Below are 11,591 nucleotides of genomic sequence, written 5' to 3'. Positions count from 1 at the left end.
ACTTTCACACCTGCGCTATGTGCGGATCCGTCTGGTATCTGCACAGACGGATCCGCACCTATAAATGCAAACAATGGTATACGTTCAGTGTGGATCCGCATAACAGCTTTTTCAGATCGACAGTATATTCTAACACAGAGGCGTTCCCATGGTGATAGGGACGTTTCAAGTTAGAATATACTAAGAACTGTGTACATAACTGCCCCCTGCTGCCTGGCAGCACCCGATCTCTTACAGGGGGCTGTGATCAGCACAATTAACCGCTCAGGTGCTGCACCTGAGGGGTTAATTGTGCGGATCTCAGCCCCCTGATCAGGTGCTGCCAGGCAGCAGGGGCCAGACCCCCCCTCCTTCCCCAGTATTAAAAGCATTGGTGGCCAGTGCGGCCCCCCCCCTCCCTCCCCAGTATTAAAAGCATTGGTGGCCAGTGCGCCCCCCCTCCCTCCCTCCCCAGTATTAAAAGTATTGGTGGCCAGTGCGGCCCCCACCTCCCTCTCCAGTATTAAAAGCATTGGTGGCCAGTGCGCCCCCCCTCCCTCCCTCCCCAGTATTAAAAGCCCCCAACTCGGGGGGCACACTGACACTCTAGTTCTGGGGTTTCTTTTCTTCCCTCCCCTGTCTGATGGTGGACACTACAGGGGTGTGTGCTGTAATTTGTGAGAGTCTGATGATCTGAAGTTAAAAAGAGATGCCAGCAGTAATAAGGAGGACGCCCCTTCCTTATTTTGGGGGGCACACTCTAGTTCTGGGGTTTCTTCCACCCCCCCCCCCCCCCCTTATATGACAGACTAAGGGTACTTTTACTGTTCAGCCTGTCGGATTCATCCTGCCGCTATTTCGCTGGACCGCTGCTCTGTCCTCATTGACTATAATGGGGATGGGCGCGGAGCTCCGGCGCAGCACGGCACTGCGCGGTGAGAGGCCACCGGACGAAACTGTCGGACTTGCAGTACTTTTCGGCCGCCAGCCTTTCACCGCACACTGCCGCGCTTCACCGGAGCTCTGTCCCCGTTCCCATTATAGTCAATGGGGATGGAGTGGCGACAAGGCGAAATAGCGGCAGGACGGATCCAAGTGTGAAACTACTTGCAAGTGTGAAACTGCTCATGGCGGTGGGAGATCTAGGATGGGTGTTTGGGTGGGAGCTCTGGAAGGGGTGGTGGGAGGCTTGATAGATATGTAGGGGCTGGGGGGGGCCCATAATTTTTTTTTGCTATGGGGCTACCACCCTGGTTCTTAGTATATTCTAAATTGAAGCGTCCCAACGCCAATGTGTTAGAATATACTGTTGGATCTGAGTTTTCACGATCTAACTCAAATCCGATGGTATATTCTAACATAGAGGCGTTCCCATGGTGATGGGGACGCTTCAAGTTAAAATATACCATCGGACTGGAGAAAACTCTGATCCAATGGTATATTAATAGGGACTCCTGACTTTACATTGAAAGTCAATGGGGGACTGATCCGTTTACAATTGCACCAATATTGTGTCAATGTAAACGGATCCGTCCCCATTGACTTAGGCTACTTTCACACTGGCGTTTCAGGGTCCGCCTGTGACATCCATTTCAAGGCTCTCACAAGCGGCCCCAAACGGATCAGTTTAGCCCCAATGCATTCTGAATGGATGCGGATCCATTCAGAATGCATCAGTTTGGCTCCGTTCCGCCTCCATTCCCCTCTGGAGGCGGACACCAAAACGCAGCTTGCAGCGTTTTGGTGTCCGCCTGGCGGTGCGGAGCCGAACGGATCCGTCCTGACTTACAATGTAGAGAACCAAGTGTCAGATGAGAGTAGCTTCTCTTCTGCAATTATTTTATTGCAGACACATTCATTAGAAATTTGTTTAATAAGTATGCTTAAAAACTTAATTGTAATGTTTTTTGGTCTGAGCGCTTTCAAGTTGCAATTTACAACTTCACCACTAGGCGTCACCACTATATAAGAAATAGTCAAGTATGTCTTCAAAAACCTTCCTTTAGAGCAGGCATGCTCAACCTGCGGCTCTCCAGTTGTTGCAAAACTACAACTCCCAGCGTGCCCAAACAGCCTACAGTTATCAGCCTACAGCAGGGCATTGTGGGAGTTGTAGTGTTACAACAGCTTGAGGGCCGCAGGTTGAGCATAACTGCTTTAGAGTATGGCTACACAGTGACATTTCACATAATGTTTGTCAATGGTGTCGCAGTGTGGCATGCAACATGCTGCGTGTCTGCATCCAGACATGCTGGATTTTGTGTCCATTGATTTTAATGATAGCCATTGGCTATTTGTTCTAAAATATGTCGCTGTGTAGCCGAATCCTTGTATTGTGTTTAGTGTTCCTGCCGTGCATTCCAGCAGGAGGGTATGGTTGGCAGTGGTTGGTAGGAACAGGGCTAACCACCCTGGTTCTATTTCCTGCCAGGAGGGAGAGTGTGGAGGAAGGAAGCATATGCTTGAGCTCCTTCAAGCCGATATCACACAGCAGACATCTATATCCTCTAGTGCCATTTAACTGCCACACAACCAGCCACCATACCTCCTTATCTGGTGCCAGAACCTGCACTTTATATTAAAGGGCATCTGTCAGCAGATTTGTACCTAAGGAACGGCTGAACTGTTGCAGCCATGATCATATGTGCCCACATTACTGAGAAAAATGTTTTAATATACACAAATAAGCCTCTATGAGCAATGGGGGCGTTTCCGTTACACCTAGAGGCCCTGCTCTCTCTGCAGCTGCCGTGCCCTCTCCACTTTGATTGACAGGGCCAGGCAATGAAAATGTCATCAGGCTCCGATGGACCAAGACTCTAATACCACAGTGAGCCCCAAAGGTCCAGGAGAAAGAAAAAACATTTGGAGCTGCATTCGAAGCTAATCATTTGCCACTAGGGTCTATTTCTTTGAATCAAAACATATTAGATGATATTGGCAGGGGCGGATTGGCCATAGACCCTACGGGGAAATTTCCCCGTGGGCCGATGCCTAGGAGGGCTACCCAAGCCCACCGGTAACTCACCGGCCAAGCCGTTATTTTAGTGGCCCTGCCGGTGCTGGTCATTTTTTCCGATAAGGACGGTAACTAATGAGCTATTCCATTATGGAGCGCTCATTAGTACAGCCTTTAATTTCCACCAACCCCACTTGTGTTAAGAAAAAAATAAAAAACTTACCTCATCCATTTGCTGCATCGCTGTGAACACTCGCTGCTCACTGGAAGCTCAGGACAGGACCTGCGAGAAGTCATCACTCTGAAGCGCTGTCCTGTCCCCAGCCAGTCAGCAGCGAGGGGCACTATTGGGGGCATTACTCTTCCTGGTGGGCACTAATGGAGAGCATTATTAATCTGCTAAACTAATACAAGGCACTGATTGGTACGTTTTTAGATGTATAAAATAAAGGTTATGTTTTAGTGGCGATGGTCTGTGACATTTGCTTTCTGAATCCCACTCTAAAGAATTATCCGACGGTACAATAAGCAGATGCTGCGAGAAGTTCCACACTGGTGGTTTCCAGAATTGTTCTTCGCTGTAAGATTTTGCTGAGCTATATGCTGTTTTAGGCGGGTGGGAGTCAAGATGTTCTTCATTGTGGGAGCTCTTCTATATGCGACAATTGGAAAGGAGGGTAGAATTTTGCTCAAATATGGATCATTAAGCAACAAGGGCCAATGTTTCTGTAGGATCTTCTTTACTCATGCATGGGAAGTAGATAAAAGGGGTAATAAAAGTCTTCTCTCAGGTGTGACTCTTTTATATTTGCCACTTTTATTTTCAGCTGTAGACACTGCGGTGGACTCAAGGTGGCCGCCTTCTTTAGAGAATCTTCTATTAAAGGGGTTGTCGGCTTTTTACTATTGATGACCTATCCTCAGTATAGGTCATCAATATCAGATCAGCGGTGGTCTGACTTCTATGGGAAGGCTCCTTCCTATGCGCTTGAACAGATAGAGCTCTTCCATAGAAGTGAATGGGGACGCCATACTTCTAATCACACTGCTCACCACTGCAATTTCTACGAAGAGCAGGTAAACAGAGCAGAGAAGGCAGCGTTGCTATCTCTTCAAACCGCTGACCTGTGGGAGTGCCAGGAATCGGACCCCCACCGATCTGATATTGATGACATATGCTGAGGATAGGTCATCAATAGTAAAAAGCAAACAACTCCTATGAGTTGTTAAATTAACTTCTAAGGTCTGCCTTAACAACTCCTTTGAGGTAGGCGTATATCATTTTTCAAGAAAACTCTTCTTCAGTAATTTTGCTTGTTTATCAAACTTTTCAGTGGTTTTTCATGTGCATTATTGCCTTTGTGCCACTTACACTTTGTGGTCCACAGGTGCCATTTAATTTACACCATGTTGGGCTCTCTCTCTCCCCTTTCAGATGGCACCTCACTCAGTCCATTGGTTCTGTACACAGGGGCTACTTTGGGCTTATTAGCGCTGCAGTGCTCACAGCAGGCCCCTCTATAGCATGCTCTCAATTCTGCACAGACTTTTTTTCCACTACATCTGGATGGTGTTTTTAGTTTTGCTCACATTGCATGCCAGGAAGGTATGTAGGTGACAACCATCATCCTCTTTACAGTAGGCACGCCGCACCAAACCTTTTAGTTAGTTTCGTTAGTGGTCAGCAGTAAGTTATTTTTACCTTGTGGTGTAGGCAGCAGTCTCCTCACTCTGTTGTATAGACAACATTAGAAGTTTCCTCTACATTTATTTACATCTGCAGTCAGTGTTGGACCAGGGGTGGACTGGGAACTTAAAGTGGCCCTGGAAAAAAAGCTAAAGTGGCCGTATGTTGTAGGCAAGTCCAAATTGACAGAAGGTGGGGCAAGACAAGTGGGCAGCACAAAATACTGCTGTCACGACCATGGTCATGACTCCTGGACCCGCATGCGGTTGCCTGCGGTTTGCTTTTCTTGTTCCACCACATGGTGAGGGCTGCTTGTATCTTGCCTCACGTGTGGTTGCCGCTGGCAACATGATTTTACTCGCAGTATAGCAGCCTGAGCTGTTGCTAGGCAGCTTGCTGTGAAGTGCATGTGGTTCCACCTGGCAACCTGTCTTTATAGGTGTGCCTTTTGTACGCATGGTGTGCACTTTCCCTGTTTGTTGTGCACGAGGTTTCTGTATGTGTGCACTTTCCCTTTAAGTGGCTTCACTACCCTGTCTGGTCTTGGAAGGGTTAATTCCCTTTCCAGTGTGTGTCTGTGTGGGTGTGGCCACTTGGGTTATTTAGCTCATGCTGGAAGCCAGAAGCTGAGGGGTACTCCAGGCATGTTGCTGGAGTCATCCTCCTGGTATCCTTATACCATTTCTCCAGTGAGGGCCTCCCTTGCGGTCATAAATACATGTGGTGATGTTATGCTTTATGTCGGTGTTTATTCTTACTGCAGCTATAGATCTGGGTTCCTGTGTGTTTAGGTGTGTGTGCTGTGTCCATTTATGTTTGTTGTGGACATCAGCTTGTGAGCACAGGATCCAGTCAGTGTGTCTGTGGCAGGTAGGTGTGGAAGTGCTTTCACTCACCTGCCATATCCGTAGGCTGTTTATGTTTCCCCATTACTTGCAGCTTAGCCTGTGAGACTCCTGTTCGTCCGTATCTAAGAGGAACAGGTCGTCTTACCCTGCTCCTAGTTCAGGGATCCATTGAGGGCTAGTAGGGACCTGAGGTTTCCTGAGTATGAGCCCTCCTACCATCAGGGTTTGTCTCATACAGCTAGGAGTTAGGGTCAGAGTTAGGGACGCTGTAGGAGGTGACCTGCTCCCTAATTCTGTTTTCCTGGCCGAGCAGCTTCCTTACGTTTAACATCGCACGGCTGAGGGTTTCCCCCACTCTCAGCCGTGACAACTGTCTTATCACCATTCTGAGAACCGCGATACAGTTGAATTCAAGAGGAAACCTGGGGCTGCTGACCAGGTGCATAAGTACGTGATGCTCCTTAAATTAAAAATTAATTAATGCTGAGAGCATCAGATCATTAGGTACCTGGCGGGAGGCAATGAGGAGGGCTCAGGAGGCCCCTTGTGCATTGGCCCACCAGCAAGTTTCCCTGTGGGGTCTATGGCCTGTCCACCCCTGCTTTTGACAGATGTGCCATGGGCCCACCAGATGAAATGTGTATATGAGGGCCCACCCTTTTATACACATTCCCTTTTCAGACATTTTCGTTATAATTTAATCGTCAGGACTTATTGTCTATAAGGTTTAACAGACTGCGTAGATCAAATGGCCAACCCCAACCGCATTTCTTCCTGCAAAGCCAATTAAATTAAATTAACTTCTAAGGTCTGCCTTATTGCTCCCCTCAAAGCGGCCCAACCTTAACCTATAAATAAAACACGAGGCAACTTGATTGTTGGAGTAAAGGTCGGTCACAGCTTTTATTTCTCTTTCGTTTTCACAAAACCACCAAAACATTTTCTCAGAACTGCAAGAACACTTCCAGGAGGGTAATAAGTGCTATACCAACCACTGTACTAACAGTGGGCAAGTCCTCCTTCCCCTTCCGCTCTTAGAATTTTATGACCACCGACCTCCAGCTGTGACTTATCAAAACAGCAACTGTAAAAGAAAGAAATGTCAGCAAACACAAACACGTACGATAAACAATGGGCGGAAGGGTGGTAGATTTCTGGTGAGGTGCTGGTGACAAAGAGGCAAAGCAATAGTAAGCCCTCCTTTTATTACCTCTAGGGGAGGGGCAGGAGCAACCACCATGGAATGGCTGCAGGAGAGGGAAAGGAGGGGCCAGCAGCCTCTGTAAGGCAGCATAATCCAACTACAGCCATGAAAACATCCCTGCGGGCTGGATTATTAGACTTCCCCGCAGAAAGCTATGCCTGGCTTAACCATTGGCCTACCAACCTGGACTCCGCAGTCAAGGACCCCTACCCTATACGCTGTGGCGTCCACTAGGATATCTGGTGGTCATTGATTTCAAGGTCCGTTCCAAATGATCTTCTGCTAGACCTCCGGTGCCCTTTATTTTAAGGAGCCCATTATTGTGTCAGAGCTTGGACCCAATGGAGGGTACTTTGGTGGGCCAGTCTGCTGCAGAAAGGAAATACGTACTAGCAGAATAAATTTGGGGGCTTAGCTCTCCCATTTACAACAATGTGTACAATGTCAGAGGTAATCCCTAGTACTGTCTCCATGACCTTCACATTTTATTGTTTATTTCATGAGTGAGAACATGGTGACAAGTTCTCTTTAAAGGAGTTGTCCAACCCTTTACAAGTGATGGCCTATCCTCAGAATAGACCATCACCCAGTGGCGTTGCGAGGGGGGTGTGGTGGGTGCAGGCCACACCGGGTGACACCAGTCTGATGGGGTGTCACCCGCCAGAGTTTTCCTTACTTACTTGCAAGCACGTCGGCCCGGCCGTCACGTGGTAAATTTTCTTTTTTTCCCATGACACTCTTTGGGTTTGGATAATTCATTTTTCACCTTCAAGGGAAACTTTCCTTTATCAGAAACTTATTTTGAAATGTTTGTCTGTTTAATGGATTTTGCATATTTTTTTTGTGGATAAGGTTGAGGAACATTGCATTCCAAATTTGAAAAATGTGTGGCACTATGTTCTTGGGACAATGACTGTTGAGAAACACTGAGGTTCAGAGGTTTATCTGTAAGTTCGGTAACATCATATACAATAGATGTAGATGGGCTTGAACCACTGGTTCTTATACTTTTTGGGGAAGTGCTATGTTGTTCCATTATGTTAGACATTTTAGAAACTTCCATATAAATTTCATTTAGTGCAACATTCAAATCAGATCTTATATTTTGCAGTGACATTGCTATGTCTCTTTGGGTTAGAATGAGATCATTATAAAACTTTTGGGTTGCATTCATATACCTATTTAGTAAATTTCTTGTGTTGTTTTCATCATGTAATGGTTCAGGATTGTGCTCTTCCTGTATAGTATCAAAATTGGTGTTCTCTACATTTTGAGGTGAATTTTCAGCAGCAACACAAATTTACGAATCTTCTTCCAAGTTATCCGTTAATTGGGCTTCTAAAAAAAAAATATATATATTTTTTTTATTTGTAATTTTCTCTGTAATCTTTTATTTTGCTGTTAACGTTTTTGCCAAATTTTCATAATTTTTTATTCTTTTTGTAAAATTATTAATATAAAAGATGTAATTCTTCCAAAAACATTCAACATTTACAGTTGGTAAAGTATAATTAGAATAATCATTTTATTAAAATCAACCTTGTCCCAGTTAATGAATAATATATATATATATATATATATATATTTATATATACAGTACAGACCAAAAGTTTGGACACACCTTCTCATTCAAAGAGTTTTCTTTATTTTCATGACTATGAAAACTGTAGATTCACACTGAAGGCATCAAAATGTATGAATTAACACATGTGGAATTATATACATAACAATCAAGTGTGAAACAACTGAAAATATGTCATATTCTAGGTTCTTCAAAGTAGCCACCTTTTGCTTTGATTACTGCTTTGCACACTCTTGGCATTCTCTTGATGAGCTTCGAGAGGTAGTCCCCTGAAATGGTTTTCACTTCACAGGTGTGCCCTGTCAGGTTTAATAAGTGGGATTTCTTGCCTTATAAATGGGGTTGGGACCATCAGTTGCGTTGAGGAGAAGTCAGGTGGATACACAGCTGATAGTCCTACTGAATAGACTGTTAGAATTGGTATTATGGCAAGAAAAAAACAGCTAAGTAAAGAAAAACGAGTGGCCATCATTACTTTAAGAAATTAAGGTCAGTCAGCCGAAAAATTGGGAAAACTTTGAAAGTAAGGGCTATTTGACCATGAAGGAGAGTGATGGGGTGCTGCGCCAGATGACCTGGCCTCCACAGTCACCGGACCTGAACCCAATCGAGATGGTTTGGGGTGAGCTGGACTGAAGGCAAAAGGGCCAACAAGTGCTAAGCATCTCTGGGAACTCCTTCAAGACTGTTGGAAGACCATTTCAGGGGACTACCTCTTGAAGCTCATCAAGAGAATGCCAAGAGTGTGCAAAGCAGTAATCAAAGCAAAAGGTGGCTACTTTGAAGAACCTAGAATATGACATATTTTCAGTTGTTTCACACTTGTTTGTTATGTATATAATTCCACATGTGTTAATTCATAGTTTTGATGCCTTCATAGTCATGAAAATAAAGAAAATTCTTTGAATGAGAAGGTGTGTCCAAACTTTTGGTCTGTACTGTATATATTATTATTTTTTTTTATATAATTTTTAATTTAAACCGATAGGTGTTAGCAATTAATTCCTCTATTTCATTCACACAAGTTGTATTGCATGGACCACCTCCAGTTTTCTTTTCCATTTTGTGGATTTTGGACAATTTTAATTTACATAGTCGACGACAATCATGCCATTTCTTCTTTAAATCTGAAATAGATCTCTTGTCAATTCCTAAACTGTTGATTTGCACCCTAATATTTGCCCATATTTTATTTGTTAGGGCTAAAGGAAGACGATTAGCGGTTTTTCCAAATAAAGATTCATAGTTTGATACCACCTGTATAAATTTAAAAAACATTTTTTTTTAAAAATGACATCATAAATGTTTAATGTATCCAGACCAGACACATCATTTATGCAATATTATATTGAAAAGGATTTTTTTTTAAATATTATCCAAACCTTTTTTTAAATTTATTAAGCTTAAGTTTGTCAAATGAGGAGGAAGAGTAATAAAGGATTGAAACGCTCTAGGACTAGAGGGGATAATTGGTAATAAGGACACATGCACACAGCCTTTGCCCAGTTGTGGCTGTATTACGGCGTGTAAGGGTCCATTCACACGTCTGCCATTTTGTTTAGTATTTTGCTGAATGGAATTGCGGACCCATTCATTTCTATGGTGCAGCACAATGTGCTGCCTGGACATGGAATTGCGCATTGGCACTTCCGGGTCCGCAATTCAGTTCCTGCAAGAAATAGAACATGTCCTATTCTTGTCCACAATTGTGGACAAGAAAAGGCATATTCTATTAGTGGCGGTAATCTGTGGTCCACAAAATGCGGAACAGACATTGCCGTTGTCTGTGTTTTGCGGATCTGTGGATCCACAAAACACGTTGCGGACATGTGAATGGACCCTAAATTGCAGATCAGCTGAAAGCAGGCACCATACATGTAAACCACTGTCCATCCATTGATATTAAACTCCTCAGAAATTAGACTTGTTCTAAATTTAAACGGGAAGGTTAGTAGGATCAGTATTGCTGACCACATTAATGTGCCCTATATCTGCCGGGGAATGACCCACAAACACAAGACATAATGAATGTTTAAAAGGAACACATTTACCCGTTATTACATATATTTTAATTTTAATATCTTCTCCTTTACACAACTCCTACACCTTACAATTGTAAATATGCCAAATTTTTTACCTTTTCAACTAATATTTTTTTTCTTCATCTGTGAATTTGTTTTTTTCCCTTCGCTTTTCTTCATTTTTCTCAGGCACCTGATTGTCTGACGAATCTCTATTTTCGGATTCATCCAAATCGGGTATTGTAGAAGAATTGTTTGTAGGGACAATATTGTGGTTTGCAGATGCTGTTACTTCTGGATTTGATTCATTAGTAACATGTCTGCTAATCTGTGGGCCATAATTTTGGAGAAATTTTACAAACAGATCATTCATCATCGATGGGTCCATGTTTGCCATGTTCTCTTACAACGTACCACAGGAATAGAAGTTATATGTGCGACTTTTACCTCATAAATATATGCCCGTGCGACTTTTTAGACACAAATAGAAGCCCGTGCGACTTTTTAACAGTGAATATGTAATGCCGTGTGATTTTTAACATGCGACCAATGTAAACCAACTTGCGACTTTCCAATGTATGACATGTGCGACTTTTTGGAAAACTGTGACTTTTCAAAACCATTTACAAAGGCATTAACCGACTATAGGCAAACCACATTTATCACAGTCTTAAAGGGCCGATCATAAATCTGACTTGGCTAAAACTGACTTTAGCCATATGTGAAAGTGGAGTGAGCTGTCAGAGTAATGATAAATCTGGCCCATTGTGTTTTGTGGGTGCAGGGCACAATTTTTTTCCCCTGCCCTGAGCCCATTGACTGAAAAAAAAAAAATATAACTTCAATAAGTTAATAAATCAGTTAGGTGGGCGGCAGCGGCCATTTTATGCAAGCTCAGTGTACCATCACTGCATCTGAGCTTTTGGGACATTGAAAATCCCATTTTTTTGGGCAATATGCAACATTTGGATTATTCAGTGTACAATTTAATCTAGAAGTATAGCCCACATTTTCTGGGGTTTTAAAAACACACTTTTTTGCCAAAAAACACTATTTTACTGATCTGCTTTCGTATTCTGTTACCAAAAAAACACTTTTTTGGCAATATACAACATCTGTATTAGTCAGTGTGCAATTTAAGCTAGAAGTACAGCCATCATTTTCTGGGGTTTTAAAAACACACTTTTTTTTGACAAAAAAACACTATTTTCAGGCCTTGCAGCATGTCTGAATTTACAGGCTTATATACTGCTGTCAAATTCAGTTGTTAAACAAACACTCGTTTGGGAAAAAAATTTTTAGTTGGCAGCC

This window comes from Bufo bufo, chromosome 2, assembly GCF_905171765.1.
Source record: "Bufo bufo chromosome 2, aBufBuf1.1, whole genome shotgun sequence".
Lineage (NCBI taxonomy): Eukaryota > Metazoa > Chordata > Amphibia > Anura > Bufonidae > Bufo > Bufo bufo.
This window is presented reverse-complemented; position numbering follows the sequence as displayed.